The sequence below is a fragment of the Leptonotus elevatus genome, chromosome 12, assembly GCF_054856555.1.
Source record: "Leptonotus elevatus isolate MCC_2025b chromosome 12, RoL_Lele_1.0, whole genome shotgun sequence".
NCBI classification, from domain to species: Eukaryota; Metazoa; Chordata; class Actinopteri; order Syngnathiformes; family Syngnathidae; genus Leptonotus; species Leptonotus elevatus.
Genome location: NC_141250.1, coordinates 9,196,975 through 9,208,518, shown reverse-complemented (window position 1 = coordinate 9,208,518; position 11,544 = coordinate 9,196,975).

Genomic DNA, 11,544 nt, shown 5'->3' with positions numbered 1-11,544 from the left:
GCTTTAGCATGCATACAACAAAAGTGCTAAAGAACCCTCTGTGGTTGTACAACTGGAATTCAAACAAACAGTCCTTAACACAACTCAGGTACAGTATGTTTAATACATCTACACTTGTAGTATTAGCTCCTACGTAATTCTACTTTTTTTTTTATACCATAAAATGTTTTTTTCTTTTTAATTTGAATATTCCTTATGTAATGTTCATGTTTCATTACGAAATTTCAAGCTTCTCTAATCATTTTACCACTTGATTATTTACTATAATACATATAATTAACAATTATTGTATTAATTAGGTTTGAGGGTGTTTTTCTTACATGCAATATTACAACTTCATTGTAGTGTTGCCATCATAACTATACGTTGTTAACTTAGTTTTCATAAAAGATGAAGACTTTTGTTCAATAGTAAAGCTTTTTTCTAATATCATTTAGATTTTCCTAAATGTTACGCTTCCAACAGTTTTTTTTGGTAGTATTACAACATAAGTCTCCTAACATTGTGAGATATTTCCCTCCATATTTCCTACCCTATTTTTCCCTCATGATACTCCCACTAAAGTAGCATGTGGTTAGCACCTCTGCCTCACACTTCAGAGGTTGCGGGTGCAAATCTGGCTTGTGGCTTTCCTGTGTGGAGTTTACATCCTATTTCCGTGTTTGTGTGGGTTTTCCCTAGTAATTCCCGTATGTTCCCACATTACAAAAACATGCACGTTGTTAGGTTAATTGAGGATCAAATTGTCCGAAGGTGCGAATGGTTGTTTGTCTATATGTGCGATAGGCTGGCTACATGTACACCATTGGCGTTTGGTCAATTAGAGGGAGTTTGGGCAAGAATTATTCATTAATTATAATAATATTACGCCTTATTTTCTGGGTGTTGAATGCTTATCAGCGTTTTGGGAGAATCTTTAGTGTTTAATTGTTATGATCACTACCCCCCGCCCAATGCGTTTCAATAGGGTTCAATTTTACACAAAATGTGGCTATTTGTGGGCCAGTCCAGTCCCAATCCCCCATGGATAGTGGGCGGTGACCTTAAAGTAAATAACTAAGTTGTTTAAATTGATATATTGGTCCGTATTTTGATCGGACTGGATTGATTATCCTTTTTTCTTTTTTTCTTTTACTTGTAGTTCCAAAATCCTTATTGTGTAAAATTTACTTACCAGAGCGCAAATTGACATCGCAGCGCTTCTCCATCTTTTTATGTACTGCATGCTTGACATAAGCATTTCAAGCACTCTAAAAAATGTTTGGGGTGTGCGTGAATGAAGCTTGTTTTTTCATTAGTTTACAGAAAAGACAACCATTCACTTTCACATGCATTGTGTTACCGAGTGGGAAGTGAATCCACACTATGCATGTCAGGTACTTTCTATGACAAATGCCCCTATTGAGAGACATCGCATACAATATTCTCTGCCGTTCAATAACTAAAATTGTGCTCCAATGCCTGCTGGGAAACAGCATAATTAAGCATAAATTACCATTTTCTGTTGCACGTGCATTGTTCTTACAACATTGCACTAAATCTGCGCTCATGCGTAAAAAAGTATTTATTTTGGGAAGTAGCTACATCATTGTCAGACTTCAGTTTCTTGCCAGTGGATTTGCCTGCCGTCAACCGTGATCATCCTCCTTGTAATGTGGCTATCCATCTTTCACAGTGAAGATATATAAGACCATACTAGCGCTAGCGCACAAATGAAAACCACATTGAGACCCGCGCTGTGTAATCCCTCCATGTCTTTTCCCAGGTAATAAACATTTGGATTTGTTTGCGAGGAAATGATTGTTTTGACATCAAGGTTTGCTGGGAATATAAAAAAAAAAAAAGATTCCGTGCATGAACATGCTGTTCACCTGAAGTCTTTAGTGGCGCTTGCTGATGTTTGAGTCTTTGAGCAGCAACCGCAACAAGTGTTCAAGTCATCAGCGTTGACGTCATGAGCGAGGAGAGAGAGTCCAGGTACCGCCTCGATGTTCCATCAACTGTCGAGGCCCCTCAACACAAACTTGGATCCAAGCAGGAAACATGTCATCATACCGTCATGCAAATAGAAAGGAACTTAATCATTGCTGCAGATGAACCTGGAATGCTGTGGGTACACACAGAACGGAGGTGGTACCATGATTTATATGTGTTTCATTTGTTCCGTGACCAAACTTACAACTCCGTTTACTCGTACATGTCAAATTTCTGGTCCAGGTTTCTCAGAGCTTAAAGGCGTGTTGACAAAATAAATTACATTAAATATATTTTAGAATATCAAATAAAATGCTAGAGGGGCTTAACTGGGCTACACAGATTACAGGGGCCTTTTAACTGTTCCTAGGGTGAGCACCAAAGACACACTTTTTTAGTTTGGCATTTAAATAATCTTTTTAACCCCTTTCTTTTCTTAGTTCCCAGTTCCTTTTATTATATTGTCTTTTAGCTTTAGGTTTTGCTTTTTATTCTCTTTTAGTCTTGAACTTTTTATTTTATTTTGTTGCCTGTAAGTTTTTAGCTCCAATGTTTCCTGGGTGCCTTTCCTCACATGGTTTCTCTGTGCTCCGCCACGTTTGTTTGTTTTCCCCCCTTGGGCGGTCTTTGTGTATTTTTTTCTTTTTATAGTATTATGGATGTTTTAATTGTTTAGCACCTTGAGTTGCATTTTAATGTAGGAAAGTTGCTATATAAATAAAGTTTGATTGACTGATTGTCTGACATCACGGCGACGCTGTTTTCGATTAGAATATTTTCCAATTCGAGGCGCCTCACCATCGCAGCAGACCGCCTCACTCCATTCAGCGATGCTTGCCCCTCACACAAGTGCAGTGTGAAAAGTTTTTTTGTTTTTTTCTTCTGGATTGTTCAGTATTGTTCATTCGGTAATTTTACCGATTTGACATGTCATCGTCATTGCTCTTTTTATTTATTATATTTTTTGAATTATTTTTTTATTTTGTATGTGGGTGAGTATGTGTATGTGCATGTGCGCGTGTGTGTGTGTGCGTGTGAGCGTGTATTTATTAGTTCACCTAAAACCTATTAAAAAATCCCATACTGTTCACCTAAACCGAACACCGGTCCACAGTCCCCGCTCCCCCCACGACCCCCCGCCCCCCATCCACCCCAACCCAGCCCCAGCCGCCCCCAGGCCCCCAATCAGTTCATTACTCAAATTATTATCATTATCATCTAAAATAAAAATATTTAATACAACCCCCAGAAATAGATGGGGGTGCAAGGTAGTCTCCAAGTGCCCACAAAACTTTATAAAAGTGTTATACTGGGTTCTATCTACTGTATGTTGTGTTTCCTGGAAAACACAAAGAAATGCCCCCCCCCCCCCAAAAAAAACACAAACAAACAAAAAAACAGCAATAGGTAAATTTGTGAATAGTAAGCCGCGGGAGATTATTTTAATGCATATAATGGATAAGAAGTACTGCCTTCACCAAGGCTTTGACTGCAAACTATGAAACTTTGCACTGAACAATATCCTCTGGTAGTGAAACACAAATGATGGGAACACTTGGCAGCCATCTTAGAACCACATGCAGTCATATTTTCCACTTGCTACTGAATGTTGAAATTTGTCATGTTGAAAAAAATTGAGCTAATCCATACGATCAAAAAGTCTGCACAGAGGTTATCGAATTGGAAATTCACTTTGAATGCCTGCAGCATGCAAGATTCGGCATTCAAGGTAACCGTGAGTGGAAAATTTATCTCAATTCTTTTTTCTTTTTCTTTTTTTCATCCTCTGCATCACAAGCAGGTCAAGCGAGGGAAAAAGTGCAGGCCTAAAAGCTGAGCTGTGAAAATACTTTCTTGCTCTTGGCCCACAATTAGACCCGGGCTTCACGTCCGAACATGGCACTGTCACACTGGGAGGGATTTTTTGGGCCAGTGGTTTTCCACTCAGGGGTGATTTTTTCTTCTTCTTCTTCTTCTTCTTCTTCGGGGAGTTTGGTGGCCGGATGAGAGGGGACAAAAATCCTGGAGGTTTTCTTCATTGAATCTGATCCGGCTTACGGAAACTGGCGCGAAATGCCGCTCTTTTACGAGACCTTGTCAAGATATTTTTTCTTTTTTATCTCTCCGTGACACAGATTTGTGCTTGCGTGGCGGGCGCGTGTTGGCGGGTGATGCTGATGATGTGCTGAAAAGCAATAAAACGATGGAAAAGGATGATGACAAAAGCAGAGCGAGGGCCCCATTGTCCTCCATCCACAAACTCATATACGGGGAAAGACTCTTAAAAGACCCCTCAGAGACTTCATTAGGTTCACCCACTTTGCAACAAGCAGTACGGTTCAGTTCAGTTAAGTTGGCATTGCAAAAAGCTGTAAAATTGCTACAGTTATCTCTTTTGACCTCACAACTAAATTTACAATAAATTTCCCAAGATCCAAACGCAGAGCGTTCGTCCGATAATTATTTTGATACTCAATTCATAGACATTGTTCAATTTAGAATTGTCAGAATCCTCCCCCTTCATTAACCTCTAATACTGTCTGTCACCTTAATGAGTTCTTCCTGTAGAGTTGTGTAAACAGTGGCCTTGTTGAAGTTAATTGAGTTCAATTAACCTGTTTGTCTACTTCTCCTGCAGTGAAAGCGCCTCTTGGCCTCACTAACTTTGGTTATGTAATAGCTCACAATGATGGGACATTGACTTGCTAAGAAGAAATAAAAGAAGAAAATGTTTTGTTTTGTTTTTTGAGAAGAAAAAAAGAAGAAGAAAAATGTAAACTTTTCATGGTACACGTTTCTTAATTTACCGAATAATCTATATTTTGTTTAAAAATGTGGTAAATGCAAAAATAGATATTTTTATTTACTCAAATATGATAAAAAAGGACCAAAATCTCAACATAAATGAACCCCAATAAAGATCTGCGATAAAGTGAATCGACAATAAGTGCACCGGGAAGTAATGAGGGACCACTATATCGTTAAAAAAAAAAAGGATTATTCAATTCATTTACAAAATATGAATATAATCATAAATTGCAGCCCTAAAATTAAACAAAAAATAATAGTAATCTAAATCCAGGGGTGTACATAAGTGGCGCGCTGGTGCGCATGAGCACTGCAAATTGAATAATGCACAGTTCAAGTCTATTGCCGCACTTATGCGAATAATGCAGCTCAGTCAGTCAGCTTGACTGTGGTCAAGCCAGCATCAATTCGAAGTGAAGGAAGATGCCACAACAATTGCTTCAGATGGCCAATTTCAAAATAAAAGCAAAGCAAGGCATTGATATCCATGAACGATATTGTTGTTTATTTTATTTTGAAGTTGACAGTCAATGTGCAATGTGCATAGTAGCTTATGAACAACCGTTGTGGCGGCTGCCTTGACTATGCTGGCTCTGCTAGCGGCTAATGCTAACATTCACCGTGAGACGGTGGCCAAACAAGTAGCAGGATGGCTGCCAGCGAGATTGTTAACTTCGTGTCGCTGCACCACGGCTTCAACGGTCCGTCAAAATGTGTCTTTACAGGAAAACGGTCTGTGGAGCAAAAGTGAAGGCATTGGAGCATTGCCCTACACAAGCGTGCTAAGTAAGCTAGCTGATCACATACTGTCTGGAAGTTAGAGATGGGATTTATTTTTTTTCAAACTGCCATACACTTCCATTTTAGTCATTAATTTGAAGTTTTTTGCAAAACAGGAAATTGTTTTCTGTTAATTAGCTGCCAGTGTGTAGCCCTGATATAATTTCAGTGTTGTAATTAGGAGATACAAAATTGACCCTGAGTTTTAAAGTTATTCAGTTATATTAAATTGACATCTACACATGTTAACAATGAACCTTGCCCTGATGTACCACAACACATAAAGCCATGTGATAAAAGCCATTACAAGACTTGCACATGTGAAAACATATGGTCTCGTTGCCATGGAGACAGCCTCAGCTGGCCTCATCAGGGACACAAAAAACTCTAGTCTCCATCAAGCAGTCAAGAGTTACCAAGAAGAGATAACATTTGTTTTGAAAACAGGCCAACAATCATTTCAGTCAATCTTGAGTCTTTGCATGTGACAGACGCCAGCAACCAATATGCCTAGTGAGAAAGTTAGTATGGCCAGATCGAGATGGTTTGGACATGTGCAGAGGAGTGATTGTGCCTATATAGCTAGAAGGACACTGAAATTGGAGCCGTCAGGTAAGAGGCAAAAAAGGAAGACACGAGAGGAGAGTTATGGATGTGATGAAAGAAGACTTGTGGACAGCTGGAGTTAGAGCAGGAGATGCGGAGGACGGGGAGAGATGGATTAGGATGATTCACTGTGGCAACCCATGAATAAGGTTAAGCTGAAAGGGAAAGAAAAAAAAGTTTGTTTAGACACTTAATGGAAAAAAATAATCCTCGGAGACGTAGCTGACTACAGCCCTGACAAACAGGGACTCGTAAGTGATTCGGAGACGGGGTGTGAAACAAAGAGAGGTAACGTCGCCAAAGCAATTGCAGCAACTTTTGAAATGATTAGACGACCACGTGAATCCAAAGCAAATGTTATTCCTCAAGTATGACAAGCCTGACAACAACAAAGAACCAGATGCCAAATTCAGTCCCTCGTGTGGTGTTTTACTCACTCAAGTCGGCGTTCAATACGGGCCGTGACGAGAAATAATCAGGAAACATCGAAACTTTTACATGAACTCTGGATTTGTTTTTATTCCCGCTGCGTCCAACTGCGAATTAAAAGAAGTTGAGTAAACATAACAGAGAAAGACAGTGATGAGTGAACCGCAACACATGGTAATCAAAACTATCTGAGAGTTTGAGGCTTACTTATGACTGGATCCAGCGCTTTAGAGGGAGCATCGTATAGGTCGATTGTTCTGCACGTTGATACAAACCAGACAGAATTCCACACAGCCAGCTCGCAGGGCCTCTTTCTGGAATCAAGTAATAGCTGAGAGGATAGAAAAAGAAGCGTGTGGAAAGAAGAGAAGTCGGTGTCAAGACAAGTTTACATGGCAAGGCAAGATGCAAAGGGAAGCGTAACGTGGATATTCTTTTACGTCTGCTTATGACGATTTTGACTTTCTACATCAAATCTGCGTGTCCATCAGAATGTAAGGCAAAAATTTGACATGCGTCTCCATACGCAGCCAACACATACATTTTTGACCCCATATTCCTTCGAAGAAAAGTAAAGACCCCCCCAAGACAAGAACTGGTTGTCCTTACATTGTTTTCATAAATCGGATAATGGACCTAACGTGAATTGCCAATAATGTCTATTTTCTCAGAAATGCAAATCTCGTGGAACATTAACAATTAAAGTATGAATAATTTTTTTGAACACACTATACTCGTTTGCACACACACCAGAGCTAATAACCAATAAATGTCCTGAAGTGCTATTTAAACATTCCTATTCATCCCGTTGTCCATATTTTGATGTCACGAGACCGAGATGACACTTGGTACCTTACAAAGTGGCATCGGCAGACTGGAAGAGTCACAGAACGGCATAGAAGTGGACGTCCATGGAACTTTATTGGTGGATTCATGGCTCAAACACTCATTTTGAACTTTGCCATTCAATTTACTGAAACATTGAACAGTTGGACAAGCATTTAAAAGTTTAGGGAAGGTCAAATTAAGTTATCTTTAGAGGTTTTTGTGTATTTTAGACTCATACTGAAATTTCACATGGAAGGCAAATATCCCCTTACGTTTTCTAAGTAGTGTACAGTAGTACAAGGTAATTTAATTAAGGAAAACGAATGAAATAACTACTACTAGCGAACGTCACACTAGGTAACAGCTCTCCTGTTTTGGTTCATATACGAAAAATATAGGTATAAAAAAATATAGTACACTATACTACTGGGTTTAAAAAGGAATTCACGCCACAAATCAACTTTAGAAGTTGGCAAACAAGGGATGGAAAGCAAGACCTTCCTAGCTTAGACATAAGGTTGTGATGTATCCAACTTTAAAAGCAGAATTATGCACTGCACATAATTCTGTGGACCGTTACAATAACTGTATTTCATTTGTGGATGGTTGTTTTAAAAAATATATATTTTTGAATTTTTATTACACAATAGCTACAGTGATGTTTTTATTTAAAATTTGCACACAAGGTATTAAAAAAAAAACTAAAACTAGTACAGAAACTAATAATAAAAACTAAACTAAAATCAAACATTTCCAAAAACTAAAACTAACAAATCCCCTTTGAATATGAGTCTTGTTTCTTTGATTTGTAGGCACACACGTTTAAGAGAAGCACGTTTTTTTTTCCCCCCGCATTAGCATTCAGAGTTCATGAAGGGCAGAAATGCGTTGCCTTCCTCTACTTGATTTGTTTTGAAAGTCAGCAACAAGTTGAAAGCATGTGACTCACACCTGCCGACATTCCGAAAACATCCGCTTAAGCATCGAAAAACATTATTGCGAAAAGATTTACGTGTGTGGTGCTAAAACTGTCCGAGAACAGTCGTTTTGCTTTTTATTGCTCCGGAGAAAATGGTAGCGTATCATATTTAAGAAATAAACGACGTCAAATAAAATACATTCGTGCTTGCCTTGTCCGCTGTAGTTCAAAGTAGCAACAGTCGCAGATCCCATAAAAAAATTAATAAATTTGGTATGTTATGTAACGTGATGTCATGAACTGCCTCCCAACTGACAGATCCAGTCAGCAAGCAGGCCAGGCCAGGTTGATTACTCGCCGCGCTCGTCCATCATCGAAGCAGACTGTTATTATTATTATTATTGTCATTCTTATATTTAACGTGCTCTCTGCTTGTGATGAAAGGCGCGCTTCCATCGCAAGGTCCTGCTTCCTCGGGGGACACGCCCCCGCTGGCGCGCGCCCTCCGTTTCCTGTCTCGTGCAATGACATGTGGGATAATCAAGTACTTTGGGAGGGCGGGGACGCCGCGCTGCGCTACGCGTACGCGCACGTGCGAACCGCCATGTGTGCGCCATGCACACACACTTACTACACACGTCGAGTCCTTGAGGCCCACCAGAAAGTCTTGGCCGGCCACCATTAAAAAGGGGAAGGAGCGCGCACACGTAAACGGCCCAGAAACACGTGTTAAAAGAAAACAAAACTGGTTGTAAACAATGATATATTGTACAGTTCGCACTTGAAAGGAAGCTCAAGATGTAATGAGCGCTGTCACAAGGCATATTGGTGCTACATTTGACCTTGGTGTGTCTCCATGGCATCACCGGAGAATATATTTATAGACTGCATGATGAGAGACAATGTTTCCATGGAATATAATGGTAGCCCTTAACGATTTTGGACTCCCAAAAAGCTGACTCAGTGTGTGCGTGTGTGTGTGTTTATTCGGCTAACGCGGGCAGCCAAACCAGGAGGCCTAAGCACGATGCCGGGACCAGACTCTTTTTAAGGGGATCGAAAGGATGCTTCCAAATTGGTTTGGCAGTCGCGCCGGCGCACGCACATGCGCGTCGCTATCTTGATTGCTTGGTTAGCCGTTGTGCGCGGCGTTTGCATGGCCTACGCCTCTTTTGGCTCAACAAAATATGACAAACAGGGCAGTAAACAGTCTGAGTAGTTTGTTTTTGTTTTGTTTTTTTAGTGTTGTGCGGTGCTCTCACTTTAAGTCCTTGGAGAAGGTAAAAACAGTGACCTATGAAGGTGGCATGCGGCAGAAGAAGGCACACTCATTTACCACGGTGGTGGGTCGAATTGAGATACGAATTGGGCATTAACATGATATCAAACTGTAAAGCAATCAGTCAATAAGGCCCATCTAGGCAGTTCATTACTTCGATTGCTGGACTGGAGGGAGCAACACTCACAAGGATGAATTTAGCGCTAGCTAGCTGCTATGACAGACACAATTTGGGTGGATTTCAATTCAATTCAAGAAATGTATCTTTCTTTAAAAAAGAAATGAAAAGGGACAGAAAGAAGTGAAACTTGTGGTATCGGCCCCTGATCAAAAAAGAAAAGAAAAAGTAGAATAAAAATGAAAAAAATAACAATAATAGTAATAATAATATTAAGCAGTCAAGAAGCTATTTAGTAACAGACAAAATGATTCAAGAGCATTGCTTAGTGCTATATATATTTTTTCCAGTAATTGAGCTTTTATTAAAAAAAAAAAAATACAAATGGACTGAGATGATTTAGTTTTATAATCCAGATTGTTTGACTGAACTGACACCTTGAGTTGAAATACATCTTTCTTTTTGTTTTGCTCTGTATTTATGTTAATTTGTACTCACTTTAAAAAAAAAAGAAGTGATTTGCATGTTAATTGGTAACATTTCGTGATGGGCTTTATACATTATTTTAATTTTTTAGTTATATAAATATTGGATTAGTGTGGTCTCTTTATCCACATCCAGACACGACTCAAATAACGCGTTTCTGTAAAAGTAAAATTAGTTCAGTATAGGTTTTGCACCTTTTACCTTAAATTTAAAACTTTACCAAATGTTTAAAAAAACAAAAACAAAAAAACATGGGTTCTGTCGGCCAATGTCCTGCGAGGGATCCTGGAGGTTCAAGTAAGTTATTTGAAACAAAAAATGAAAATCTTTCCACAGGTTGATGCGGTTGTGCATTAGCGCATATACATTACATATATGTATATTCCAATTGAATCTCATACCTTCACAAGCAAGGGAAAATGATAAGATTGGAGGTGAAGGTCTGCGACCTTGACTTGACCAGCATCTCTCCACAACCACTCAGATGTCTATATTTCTTCGTCAGACAGCAAGATGACAACCTTTAACCCTGTAATGCTTCAGTCAAGTCCCTAACAGACTGAGTTACTGCAAGCAAACAATCTCTGGCCGTTGCCACCTCACTCTTTGTCTTTGGAATGTTGGTTAGGAATGTGATCTGTGACCAGAGCCAAGCAAGTGTCCTTGATGCAGGCACTTAACACAAATTGCTTTCCCAGGGGGATGAAATTGTGTCTGCTGGTCTTGTGTGTCACGATGAAAGGGAATATTCGGGGCACTTAAATGAACCCAGAACTTCAATGTAGAAAAATAGACAATGTACTGGCACAACATTGGCAATGGCTTTATTGCAGCAAAAAAAATTAATATAATAGAAATATGTGTGGTCTGCTTGAAGTAGACATAGAGTATTGTGTGTTTTCACAATTTGTTCCAGAGTGTCTTAATAAAAGCTTTCTGGAATTCTTCATTCAAAATACACACAGATAAACAAGTATGGCACACTTAAACACGGGAGCGTGGTTCTGTCTCATACAAAAGTGCCACTGCTCACCCCAAACCACCAGACTACGCTTTCATTACCATGATAAACTGGGACAGAGCTGTGGCAGTTGCGTATCGGGCTTAGGTGTCAAACTCCGGTCCTGCAGGGCCGCAGACCTGCAGGTTTCAACACAAGCTGATTCCAATCAACAGGATCGTTATCAGGCTTATGCAGAGCTTGCTGATGAGCTGATCATATATCAGCTGTGTTGGAGAAGGGAAACATCCGAAACCTCCAGGACCGGAGTTTGACACCTATGGTATAGGGCAACGGCTACATGTTCTCAAACAACC